This window comes from Trachypithecus francoisi, unplaced genomic scaffold, assembly GCF_009764315.1.
Source record: "Trachypithecus francoisi isolate TF-2019V2 unplaced genomic scaffold, Tfra_2.0 Lachesis_group21, whole genome shotgun sequence".
NCBI classification, from domain to species: Eukaryota; Metazoa; Chordata; class Mammalia; order Primates; family Cercopithecidae; genus Trachypithecus; species Trachypithecus francoisi.
The window spans coordinates 38,538,733-38,551,316 of record NW_022681467.1 but is presented as its reverse complement, the minus strand read 5'-3'; the positions used below and the strand labels follow the sequence as shown (position 1 = coordinate 38,551,316).

The 12,584-nt window shown below is 45.6% G+C and overlaps 1 protein-coding gene across 1 annotated transcript in view; it reads left to right on the top strand.

Annotated features, from left to right (window-relative positions):
• LOC117068315 (receptor-type tyrosine-protein phosphatase T-like) overlaps positions 1–12,584 on the top strand; it is a 337,994-nt gene that overhangs the window by 48,798 nt on the left and 276,612 nt on the right. The window lies entirely within an intron of this gene.

The following is a 12,584-nucleotide window of genomic DNA, read 5'->3' as shown; positions in this document are numbered from 1 at the left end:
AGACTATTGAAACACTATAGACTTTCAGTAAAACCAAAAACATGCATAACCCCTTACCTTCTTTCATTGCACAATGGAGCACTCTCTAGCAAGCATGCGGGGGAGGGAGTTAGGCTAGAAATACTCTGCACAACTCTTTATTAAGTGAGAAACAGGCTGGGGAAGAGAGGAAGGGAAAGGCTCTTAACTCACATGGAAAAATGCAGAGAGGCAGGAACTTAACTGTCCTTGCCAAACTCTTTCTTCTTTAGCGCCTCTGCTCCTTCTCTCATATGTTGCCAGCCACTGAAGGCCCATCTATATTATGACTGGGCCTGAAAAAAAGTCAGTGAATGTTTTAAACAGATTTTCTTAGAGGGCAAAGAGTTATAAAGAACCATGTTCAGATCATAGCTATGCTAGGGTACGGGAGAAAATGGTGCTTCGGTGGAAAACAATAATTGTCTGGCTCTAGACTCTAGGGATAATCCTTCCTGGGTATCTGATTTTGATTTTATGGAACCTGTTTTACAGTTTTATGAGTTATAGATCACTGATATGCACATTCCATCCTGTCCAGTAGAGGTTCAACTGAGCCACCAACCTTCCCCCTCAAAAAATTTTACATCCATTCATACACCCATTTAAATATTTCTTTTAGCTGCGTCTGTTCTTTGGGTTCTCTTTTAAACCACCTGTAGCATCTTTTTAATCTTCATTGATTAATGATAGAATTCCATTGATAAGATCTTTGATAAATCATTGATAATAAAATCTTTAACACATATTTATTTTATATCTGTATGAGTCATGATTTTATTATGTTTTGAAGATTATCTTTTAACACTAGTTACTTAAAGGTAATCTTGAAGTAACTTAGCCTATCTGAGTTACTTGTGTTCTCATCTGCAGATTGGGAACAATGATACAGACTGAAATTATCACAAAATTTTCCAGGAGTTTTCCCATTCATTCCCCCATTTAGAAGTAATAGCTAAATGATGCTTCGCAGTTAATCTTCAGTGATTATGGATGGTGAATGAGATAATGTTTGTGAAAACACTTTTACCAAGTGTGATTCACAGAGTGTGTCTCAGATTTTAGCTAGCAACTCTTCTCATCAGTGTCAAATGAAGATTGAAGAGCTGCTCTCAACTCTCTAAAAGCTTGTGATTTGGAAGGCAGGGGAAATTTTCTCCGGTGGCTCTACAAGGTGAACTGGAGCAAATGAATAGAAACTATAGGATTCCATTTTGGCTGATAATAAAAGGGGAGGACTTTCTGAGAACTAGCTATAACATTGGAGAGGGCTGCCTTATGGGGTCGTGAGGTTCCCATCACTGAAGGTTTACAGGGAGAGACTGTCCTGCTCAGAATAACTGCAGTAGTAAACAGATTCCCAGACATGGCCCTCATTTCTGAAAATCTTAATGCAGAGAAACACAGGTACGCATGGGAAAGATGACCACAGCCTACTGCCAAGGAGCTTGAGAGGCACAGTCTCGGACTGCTAGAGATCCTGTGACACCTTGTGCCTGTGTATACGTGTGGATAACATAGGAGCAGTGTGTTGGATAGTGCCTGGCATGTAATAGCTGCACATTAAATGCTGGCTTCAAGTAATCTATCCTCTCGGAACAGTTTTATGATTTGCCTATACAACAAGACTTGAGTTATTGTACAGTAATATGATATGTACACGTAACGTGTAAAGCCGAGAGTCCCACAGCACAGGGATGGGCTGCTGGCTAAATGTGGGACTTAGGAGGTGTTGGGCATTTGCAGGTACAGTGAAGAAATTGAGGCTTGAGTGTGCTGTGTGGACTGTGCTCCATCATCCAGATGCAGGGCCGAGGCTTTCGAGGTTCTGACTTTGATCTAATGATCACCCTAGTTTTCTGCCATTTCCAAAACTGAGCTCTTAGTCTTTACTTCGTTTAGAATTAAATGAATCTTCAATTCTGTTCTCCCAGTTGCTAGGGCCCAAACCTTAGAACCATCTCTTGTTTCTTTGTTTCTTGCCTTCACACTCCACATCTAACCCATCAGCAAATCCTTAGGCTGTACTTCCAAAATATATCCAGAAGCCAACTTACCCACCTCCTGTGCTGCTGCCCCAGGTTAAGTCATCACTGGTTCTCATCTAGAGTAGAGCTGCAGCCTCCTCAGTGAATTCCTGCATTTTGCCCTTGTCAACCCACTGAAATTTGTTTTCAACCCCATAGTCAAGAGGAGACCTGTTAAGCTGTAAGACAGTTTATATTACTCCTATGTCTCAGGCCACCCCCTACCAGTAGCGTTCCATCTTATTTGCCATAAAAACCAAAGTCCTTACAAATGCCTGTGAGGCTTTCCGTGCTATGCCCACGACACCTCTGTTCACGTATTCCTACTATTCTGTCTCTGTCACTCCACTCCAGCCCCTGGCTTCATTCTCCTGTCCCAGGACCCTTGCATCTGCAGCTTCTGTCTAAATGCTCTTCTCCCACACAACCATGTGATTGCTTCTTGACCTCTTTCATGGTTTTGCTCAAATGTCACTTTCTCACTGGGGCCTTTCCTATGTGGTGTTGATTTCAACCTTTGCCCCCACCCCTTCCCCAGCATTCCCTTTCCTGTTTTGCTTTCTTTGTAGCTGTTACCACCATCCAACACACTAGTTATCCAGTTTACTGTCTTTCTCCTTCCATTAGAATAGGAGCTTTATGAAGACAAGGATTTTTGTATGTTTTGTTCACGTCTGCCTTTGTTCACTTAGCATTTAGAATAGTGTTTGGTCACCTGTACCCCCAGCACTTTGGGAGGCTGAGGTGGGCAGATTACCTGAGGTTGGGAGTTCGAGACCAGCATGACCAACATGGAGGAACCCTGTCTGTATTAAAAATACAGAATTAGCTGGGTGTGGTGGTGCGTGCCTGTAATCCCAGCTATTCGGGAGGCTGCGGCAGGAGAATTGCTTCAACCCAGGAGAAGGAGGTTATGGTGAGCCGAGATCATGCCATTGCACTCCAGCCTGGGCCAGAAGAGCGAAACTCCATCTTAAAAATAAAATAAAATAAAACAAATAAATAATAGAATAGTGTTTGGTCCATAGCCACTCATTAAATACTTATTGAAAAACGAGTGAACGAATATCCCAAATACTCTTATGTTCCAGGCCTTAGGAGAGAGGCTCTGATCATAATTTTCTGAAGCCTGTCTGTGGAAAGAAACCTTGACATGGCTCTCAATAATCCCTGTCTCTGAATATTTGTTCCTTTGTGTAATCCCTTCCCTTCAAGTATAGACTGGACCTAGAGACTTGTTTCTAAAGAATAAGTTATGGCAGGCCAGGTGCAGTGGCTCATGTCTGTAATCCCAGTGCTTTGGGAGGCCAAGGCAGGAGAATTGTTTGAGGCCAGCCTAGGTAACATAGCAAGACCTTGTCTTTACAAAAAATTTAGAAATTAGCCGGGTGTGCTGGTGTGTGCCTGTAGTCCCAGCTACTCAGGAGGTTAAGGTAGGAGGATTGCTTGAGCCCAGGAATTTGAGGTTACATTGAGCTATGATCATACCACTGTACTCCAGCTTGGGAAAAAAAAAAAATTATGGCAAAAGCGATGAGATGTACTTCCAAGATTAGGTTGCAAAAGGTTGTGGCTTTCATCTCTTTTTTTTTTTTTTTTTTTGAGATGGAGTCTTGCTCTGTTGCCCAGGCTGAAGTGCAGTGGTGCAATCTCGGCTCACTGCAACCTTCACCTCCCGGGTTCAAGCGATTCTCCCACCTCAGCCTCCTGAGTAGCTGGGATTACAGGCACTGCAACTATGCCCAGTTAATTTTTTTTCTTTTTTTGTATTTTTAATAGAGACATGGTTCCACCACATTGGCCAGGCAGGTCTTGAACTCCTGATCTCAGGTGATCCACTTGCCTTGGTCTCCCAAAGTGCTGGGATTACAGACGTGAGCCACTGCGCCTGGCTGTGGCTTTTATCTTGCTAGCATTCTCTCTTTGTTTGTGCTATTACCCTCTCATTTACTTGCTGATGAAGCAAGCTGGTGTGTTGTGAGACACTCTATAGAGACACTCACAAGGCAAGGGACTGAGGGATGCCTCTGATCAATAATAGTTCACAAAGAGCTAATATGTCTGTCCAGCAACCCCTGAGAAACTGAGTCCTGTTGACAACCATGAGAGTGAGCTTAGAAGCATATTATTCCCCAGTGACGCCTTCAGATGAGACCATACCCTGGCCTACATCTTGATTATAGCCTTGTGAGATGCTGACAAGGAGGACCCAGCTGAGCTCTGCCTGGATTCCTGACCCACAGAAAGTGTGAGATAATAAATGTATGCTGTTTTAAACAGCTCAGTTTTAGGGAAATTTGTTATGCAGCAGTAGATAACCAATAGACTTCTGTCTTTTTCTTTGTTTGAAAACTGTGTTCCTTTGTTAAAAGAGTTTAATTCCCCTTACTCTTGTTGTTTCCCTCAGCTACAGACACACATTCATATACTCCTCTTTTTCTTTCTCTGTCTCTCATTTGAGGCATTCCTGGCACTACAATTTGATACACCTCCAGGCCCAGAAAACTGCCTGAGACGCTGTTAGCAATGCCATAATGAGATGGGTAAATTTTCAGTACCTTTTGACACTGCCCAAGGCAAAGTCATAAGCGATGCTTGTTCAATAATTCCAAGGTGTGTCACTGCCTGGAAGGCTGTCTGGTATTTATAGGAATCTGAAAGTTAGGCACTGGAGAAAAATGAGTTCCAGATTGTTGCACGTATTTTCAGATCGAATCATATTCTCTGAAAAATTGCATAGGATGTTGAGCTGATAGAGGATTCACCATGATTGTATGGCTCACTGGGCTTGTATTGTGGTTGAGAAAAATCATCTTGTCGGGTTGGGAAGATGACAGTCACATCTCCTCAGCTGGCTGGTGATAGATGTTTAAGGACAGGCTGAAGATGTGGCCTCTTCTTCTTCTGACTTGAAACCACTGAGTTGTATTTTAAAGTAAATCAACAAAAAGAGGGATGCTTTGACAGGAACCTTGCCTAGGCTCATCCGGTTGGCGGCATGAGCTGGTAGACAAAACTAAAAGCTTTGAGATAAGCGTTTGGAAATTCAAAGAGACATCTTGTCTGTCATTTATAATGGCTAAAAACTTTGAAGAAAATGTATTCTCACATGGAAGGGTTTGGGGGAGGTGAGTTTAGTCAATCAATCAATCAATAGACCAGCAAACACTCACTGTATGCCTACTTTGTGCCTGGCACCATGCTCAGGGCTGGAAAAATATAGTTAGATTCCAGTCCTTGTTATCAAAGGGTTCAGGGAAGAGTGAGGTGGCCCACAAACATGTAAATATATTTAAAAATTGCAAACAGTGAAGTGAAGGCTTGTGCTCTGTGGGAGACCAAATTGATCATATTTGCAGGGAACCAGGGAGGAAAAATAAAGGCCTTTCTGAGCAGACAAATAAATTGGGTTGGTAGGTGGCAGGATAAAGATCTAGGGGAGCAGAAGACATTTTTGGCTGAAGGTTTGGCCTGTGCAAAGGTCCTGAGGTATGAATTAGCTTGGCCAGGCTGGAGGAATTGAAAAGTTGGGCAAGGCTGATGTGTTCAAGGCAGGAAAGAAGCCAGACGGATGGGTGAGGCTGGTCCAGAAAGAGCCTGAGGGCCAGATTAATGATTAGATTCTGTTCTCAGAGCAACAGAGAGCCTGGGATGGATCCAAATAGAGCAGGCTTGGTCAGATTTTGGGTTTGGAAGGATCCCTGTAGAGGAGAGGTTGGAAGAGGTGAGAATGAGGGCAGGCTGACCAATGTGGCAAAGACGAGGACCCTTGTTTCTGTACCATTCTGAAGTATGCTTATTGCTTGCCATTTTGTGTTTCTTTCTTTGTATTAACAGCATCCAATTCCAAAGGCAGTAGACACCTGTTGAGGAGGTCATGAAGGAAGGACAGTTGTTTCAGAAGCAGCCTAGGTGTCCAGGGCAGATAGAGGATTTTTAAGGTCCTTCTCCAGGAGATCAGTGAAGCGCCCACTAGAGCCTGGGCTGGCGGCGGGGTGACCAGCTCTCCAGGTTTGCCAGGATGCAGGGCTTCCAATGCTGAAACTGGGAAAGTCCTTGGAAAACTGGGACACATTGGTCACCCAAGGCAGCAAGGTGATGCTGACCAGGGTGCACAACAGGACATGCTACCTAGGGTGGGAGACACAGACTCTCTTCCTTTCTTACCACCACCCCTCCACCTTGCTTCTCAGCCAGACCTTCAGAAACCACCATATTCTGACTTTTGGAGCTCTTCTTCTGGGCTGCAGCTGAGTTCTCTGTCCTCTCTGTCCTTGATAAGCACTGGCCACCTTTTAAAGGCCTGACACCTTCACGTGCAGCCTGAGCTGCAGCCAGACCTTGATCTCTTGGTCTAGACCAGGCACATGCCCCCTTGAGAAGTGACGTCTGCCTTATCAGAGCTTCCTTGAGTCAAGGATCCTCGTGGGGAGGTCCTGGTTTCCCCCAGGCTTGGCTCTAGCTCAGACCCAGGGTTCTAACCTACGTCTTCAGCATCTCAGGTACTGGACCCTGCCTTCTGTTTGCCCCAGGAACCTGCACAGCCCTGTGTTCTCATAGTCACCTCTTTTGTATGTGTCTGCCTCTCTGTTTCTCACCCTGTGACAGGATGAACTTGAAGGACTCATGCCCAAGCCAGGCCTGTGTGTGACATTCATGGGACAAGGAGTCTCCTGTGGCCTCAGATAGTAGTTTCCAGGCTGCATGTGAAAACTGGGATGGATTCAGTCAGGACAAATGTTGACAGGATGATTTTTAGTGCTGCATAGCTGAAATGAAAATCCCTGGACAAGATTTTCTTTACTCTGTCATTCCAAGGTTCACTGGTACCAGCTATGTCTCCGGTACCTACCTCCCCACTGGTAACCAGCTGTCAGTTGTCTCTGTGCATGCCTGGTGTCCAGTTAGAAGGAAAACATGTCAATCCTTCAACAAATATTGGTTGAGCGCCTGTGCTGTGTCCTCTCATCTAACTCCCATCCGACGTAGGAGGTCTTGCAGTGGCATGTATTAGTCATGGTGTACTCACCCTCTCCCTCTCTTCTGTCTCATAGAAGCCTGCACAGTGCTTGCTCTGCCTTTTCTATGAGAAAGTTCTACCTCATCCGGAGCTGAACCACCTCCTTACACTCTGCCCACGTAGGCTCCACTTCTCTCCTGAGCCAGCGTGCAAATTCTTCAGCATTTGGGAAGCAGTGGCTCCCACCTTGTGCTGTCATAACAAAATGCGTAGACTGCGTGGCTCAAACAACAGGCATTTATTTTCACAGAGTCTGGAAAGTCCCACATCAAGGTTCTGGCCAGTGTTCTCTCTGGTGAGGGGCCTCTTGCCGACTTGCCTTCTCCATGTGTCCTCATATGGCCTTTCCTAAGTGTGTGTGTGTGCAAACAGAAGGAGATCTCTCACGGTCTTATAAAGCCACTGATCCTATTGGATTAGGACCCCACCCTTATGACTTCGTTCAACCTTAATTACCTTTTAAGAGCCTGCCCTACCTTTACATATAGCGACACTGGGGGTTAGAGCTTCAACATATGAATATTTAGGGGATGTAATTCAAATCTTAGCACTGCTCTTGTCCAAGTCTAACTCCTTCCCCCCACCCCTGTTCTGAGAGCTTGGCACCCTAAGTTAATGCACTGCCAGGGATGTTGGTGGCGGTGGTGGTGGCTACGATGGGGAGGGGGTTGAAGGAGGAAGGTCGATTGGTCCAAACAGCATAAAGATAAGGAGTGTTTTTGTTGTTGTTGTTTGTTTAAAGCTTCTATGTTCTAGATACCAGCTACCACTATTATCATAAGCTCAGCTCATTTATTTGGCAGCTGTGTCTTGCTACTTGCTGGAAGGCACATGTTGTAGCTACGGTGTAAAGTTTTGTTTCATAATAGAGAGGGAAAGTCACAAGAATTATGTATGAGGGGCTGGGCATGGTGACTCATGCCTGTAATTCCAGCACTTTGGGAGGCCGAGGCAGGAGGATCACATGAGGCCATGAGTTCAAGACCAGCCTGGGCAACATAGTAAGACCCTGCCTCTGCAAAAGAAAAAAGAAAAAAAGGGATGGTGGCCTGTGCCTGTAGTCCTAGCTACTTGGGAGGCTGAGGCAGGAGGATCACTTGAGCTGAGGAGTTTAAGGTTACAGTGAGCTATCAGTGTACCACTACACTCCAGCCTGGACAACAGAACAAGATCCTGTTCCTAAAGAAAAATTAGTTAAATAGAAATAAGTAAAAAAATAAAGAGAGTTGTGCACAAGTGTAGAAGACTTGAGGCAGTTGGACAGGGAACTTGCTTGGCACCATCACATTGCAAGTGCTCTTAGTGGAGTTTTGTTGAATGAATGATATGGAGTTGAATGTCCGAGACCCAAATCTTCTGGAACAAAGACCTGCAGTGGCAGGGATCCAGCCCCCTCGGCTGATGATGATGTTGGCATCAGAAGAGGGACCGAGGAGGGCAGTTGGGTGGTTTTCCATCTCACTGATGCTGCAGGTTAGTGTCAAAAATTGTGAGTGCTTCCAAAGCAGGGCTCATCTTCCTCATCATCAGTAAGCACTCCCCAAGACCTTTTCCTGTCCTCTTCCCTGCTTTATCAGAAACAAGTCCAGAGAGATTATGCTTAAACTTTTCCCAGATGACTGCTTTCTTGGGTGGGAACCAAGCATTTGAATGGCAGCCGCCTACAGCCAGGCTTCCTAATTGGGGGACCATTTGCAGCCAGATCAGGCACTGAGATGGGGACACAGAACTTGCAATAATGGGTCGTTCCAATACCCATTTAGTAATCAATAGTGGAGGAGAAATTTCAACTACTTAGTAAATTGTTTGCTAACACATTGTCATGGCAACTGCTAATACTTAGGTTTCAAGAATGGGTTCTTGAGTTGCTTTGTCTGATCCGTGCTTGCAGGAGCCAAGGACACTTATATTCCTACAAACATCAGACCCAATATTATTTTGCAGAATTGCTTTAAGGGGAAAAATGTTCCCTGCTCTTTTGACCCTGAGGGCTGTGAGAATGAGGCCAGGTTTGTTCAAAATGGGCTCCAAGTCCTTGTCTGAACACCATCTCTCCTTCCCTAACTTCTCTGTCCTCTTTTATTGTTAATTTTTAAATTGAAAATAAATTTTAAAGTCGCTATATAATGCACATTTTCTGTAGAAAACTTAGGAAAATAGGAAGAAGCACACAGAAAAAATAAAACCCATCCATAAGAACAGAGGTGATTAATGCACTTTCTTTTAGTTTTATTTTTTCCTATTCGTATTTATGCACCTCTGTCCTTTAAATGCAATTGGAATAATTATGCATGTGACAGATGATTTCATGTCCTGCTTTATTACTTAACATTTTATTATAAACATATCTCCACACTTCGGGCTCTTTGGAACTCTAAATTATTGATAATGGTACATACTTCAACTGCATGAGTGTATCACAACTTATTTAATTAGTCTCCTGTTTTTGAATTCCTTTTGCGTTCTTGTAAATAACACTTTAGTGAGTATCCTTGCATGTAAGGCATAAAATATCTCCCTAGGAGAGAATTACTCTCGCATGGTAAGGATGTTAGAAATGACACGTGTGTTCAGACTTCCTTCTGGGTGTCTTGTGGTGACTTACCTGCAGTACCTGCTCTGCTGCCATCCTGCCAACTTCATGGGCAAAGCCAAAAAGAAAGCAGGGGCTATGTTCTCTTCTCTTGGCCATTTTGTTATTCCAGTATTTCCAGTTTGGGGTTATCCAGACAACGTCACTGGTAAGAAAGGTGTTAGACAGGACAAGAATCAAAAGATGGGACTGACAGGGTCAGTACTTGGAAGGAATGTCCTTCTCTTTTGCATTGAAGCAATTGGGGACAGGTTTTTGTGTTGAGTGGCAGTGTCTTCCCTGAAATAGTTGCAGGAAGGGAGGGATGTTTCTCACCAGAAGAGAAGGTGGGTAGTGATGGGCAGAGGCTCCGATACCTGGAACATAGGAGCTATTGTCACAGCAGGGCCTTGAAGCCACTGTCATTTGCCACCTCTTAGTTGGGTGGCCATCCCTCTGACACCTTTCTTTTTGACCCCTTCTTGGATCCCTGGGCATTCATATCCACACCTCTTGCCCTACTCATCAGAAACACCATGGTGGGGTCTCCCCATGGCCCCTGATATCCTCCCTCTACATTGTCACTCACCCCAACATATGACAGACTTGCATGTTCTGTGGCAAGGCGACAGGTGCACCCCAGACATTCCCTCCTCCTCTTACTGCATTTCAGCCTGTTTGTCCATCCCACAGCTCTCAGCTGCAGGTGTTGGGACTCCCCAGACAGCTGCAGTCATCCGTGTCCTGTCTAGGCTGTGTCCTCACCTCCCCTCCCTCGACCCCTCTCTGGGCATCTCTGAGGGCCGCCTTGCTGGGAGCAGCTGTTGATTCAGATTGTCATCAGGACTTTGATAATTAAAATTTGAAGCTCTTCAGACATTTGCGTTCCATTACATTGAAGGAGCAGCTGTTTAAATTTGGGGCAGGGAACCAGAGCCTTGTGCAATGAGCTTGGGTTTAGATTAATCGAGTCTGCAGATTCACTTCCCATCTCATCATCCGGATAGAGGCTTTGGGAAAGCAACTTTCACCTTCCCTGCCTCCTTCCCCCATCCTAGTTTGTACTTACAACTGCTGTGCAGCAGCCCCTGTGTACACGGTGCTGCTCAGCGGCCAATAGCATGTGACTTGGAGGTGGGCTGCAGGGTAAGATCTGAGCTCTCCTTTTTGTTGACTGTGTGACTTTGAGCAAGTTGCTTAACCTCCCCGTAAAATGATGAGAAATAATACACAGGGGTCTAAGTACAACCTACATGCCTAAGTCGCATTTGTTTATATTATTGGAATTTTAGTTAATGCCTCTGACAGCTCAGTTCACTGTACTGTACCTGGGCCACAGAAGAGGAAACAGAGCCCTTTGGAGGTGAAGTTCCATGTGGACTTGCATGCTGGCGGTGAGTGACCTGCTGGGCTGTGAACTCTGGTCTGTCTGACTGCAGGCATGGGTCTACCACACCACCATGACTAGCTCCCTTTCCTTTTTTCCTTCTGTTTCCCCGTCCCTTTCCCTTTCCCTTCCTTTCCTTTCTTTTCTTTCTTTTTTTGATGGAGTTTCATTCTTGTTGCCCAGACTGGAGTGCAGTGATGTGATCTTGGCTCACTGCACCCTCTGCCTCCCAGGCAGACACGATTCTCTTGTCTCAGTCTCCCAAGTAGCTTGGATTACAGGTATGCACCACCACGCCTGGCTATTTTTTTGTGTGTGTTTAGTAGAGACGGGGTTTCACCATGTTAGTCAGGCTGGTTGCCAGCTCCTGACCTCAGGTGATCCACTTGCCTCAGCCTCCCAAAATGCTGAGATTACAGGCATGCACCACCGTACCCGGCCTCCCTTTTTTCTACAGTCTTTCTACTGGTCCCCTTAAGCAGGTCTTGCCTTTTGCTCTTCCCCTTAACTTGTGAGGCAGTGGCTTCAACTCCTGAAACTGCCTTACTCCTGAGGGCACGTGGGAAATCCTGGATGAAGGGGGTTTGTTTATTCCTTCCTGCACCCTCAGGTTTTCCTAGTCTTTCTCCTGTCATGAACAGCAACCTTACAAACCCCACCTGCACATCCCAACCCATGTTGTTTTAGCTTCCGTGGCTGCTGAGGTCTTGAATGAGTGTGTATGTGCCAGCAGGGAAATGTCCTTTTCCTGGTAATAGCCATCTCTGGGATGGCCTGGAGCAGGAGTTGAAGTGACCCCCATCTAGGTGGCTGCTCCGTTAGTAATAATGGTGGCAGCATTTGTGGCAGTTGCCATCCTTTCCTGGGGATGCATTGTAAGCCTGGCTGCCCCCTTGCTGAGGCTTGACATGTATTATTTAATTGCATCCCCATAACAATCATGCAGGTAAATATGATTTCCTCTGTATTGCGGGTGAAGAAATGAGACATGGAGAGGTTCAGAAACAGGTCCCTGGACACAAGGGGAGGAAGTAGAGGCTGGGATTTTAACCTAACTGTGTGGACCCTGGAACCTGTGTGGCTCTGAGGCACTCTATGCATTCTCTGCTCAGGGAAGTCATCCCACTGGAGGGCACAGCCAGAGTCTGGGCCCAAGGTTCTCTGGAAAGTGTTTTTGGTGGGGGAATATCTGTCCTGTCTAAATCATGACCCCATGTTGTCCTGGATCCCTTGAGGATTGCTATAAGCTCCTTCAAACATAAGGTGCAGTGGGGTGAATTGGAGTAAGAGTTGTTTAGAAAAAAAGTGTTTATTATTTGCTGCTCAAACCTGCTGGGGAGGAGCTCAAAGCTAGTTCAGCCCGTTGCTGGGGTCTGTGACCTGGGAAAGGGCAGTATCAGGGCTCCAGGCTAGTCCAGGATGTAGAAGAGAAGAGAGGGGTGGGTGCAGGGAAGCTTGACATCAGAACCAGGCTTAGGCATGGTCAGGGAGAGAGGGCCGACCGGAAACCACCCCTCAGGCAAGTGCAGAGCCTGCAGCATAGAGGCAACAGGTGTGAAG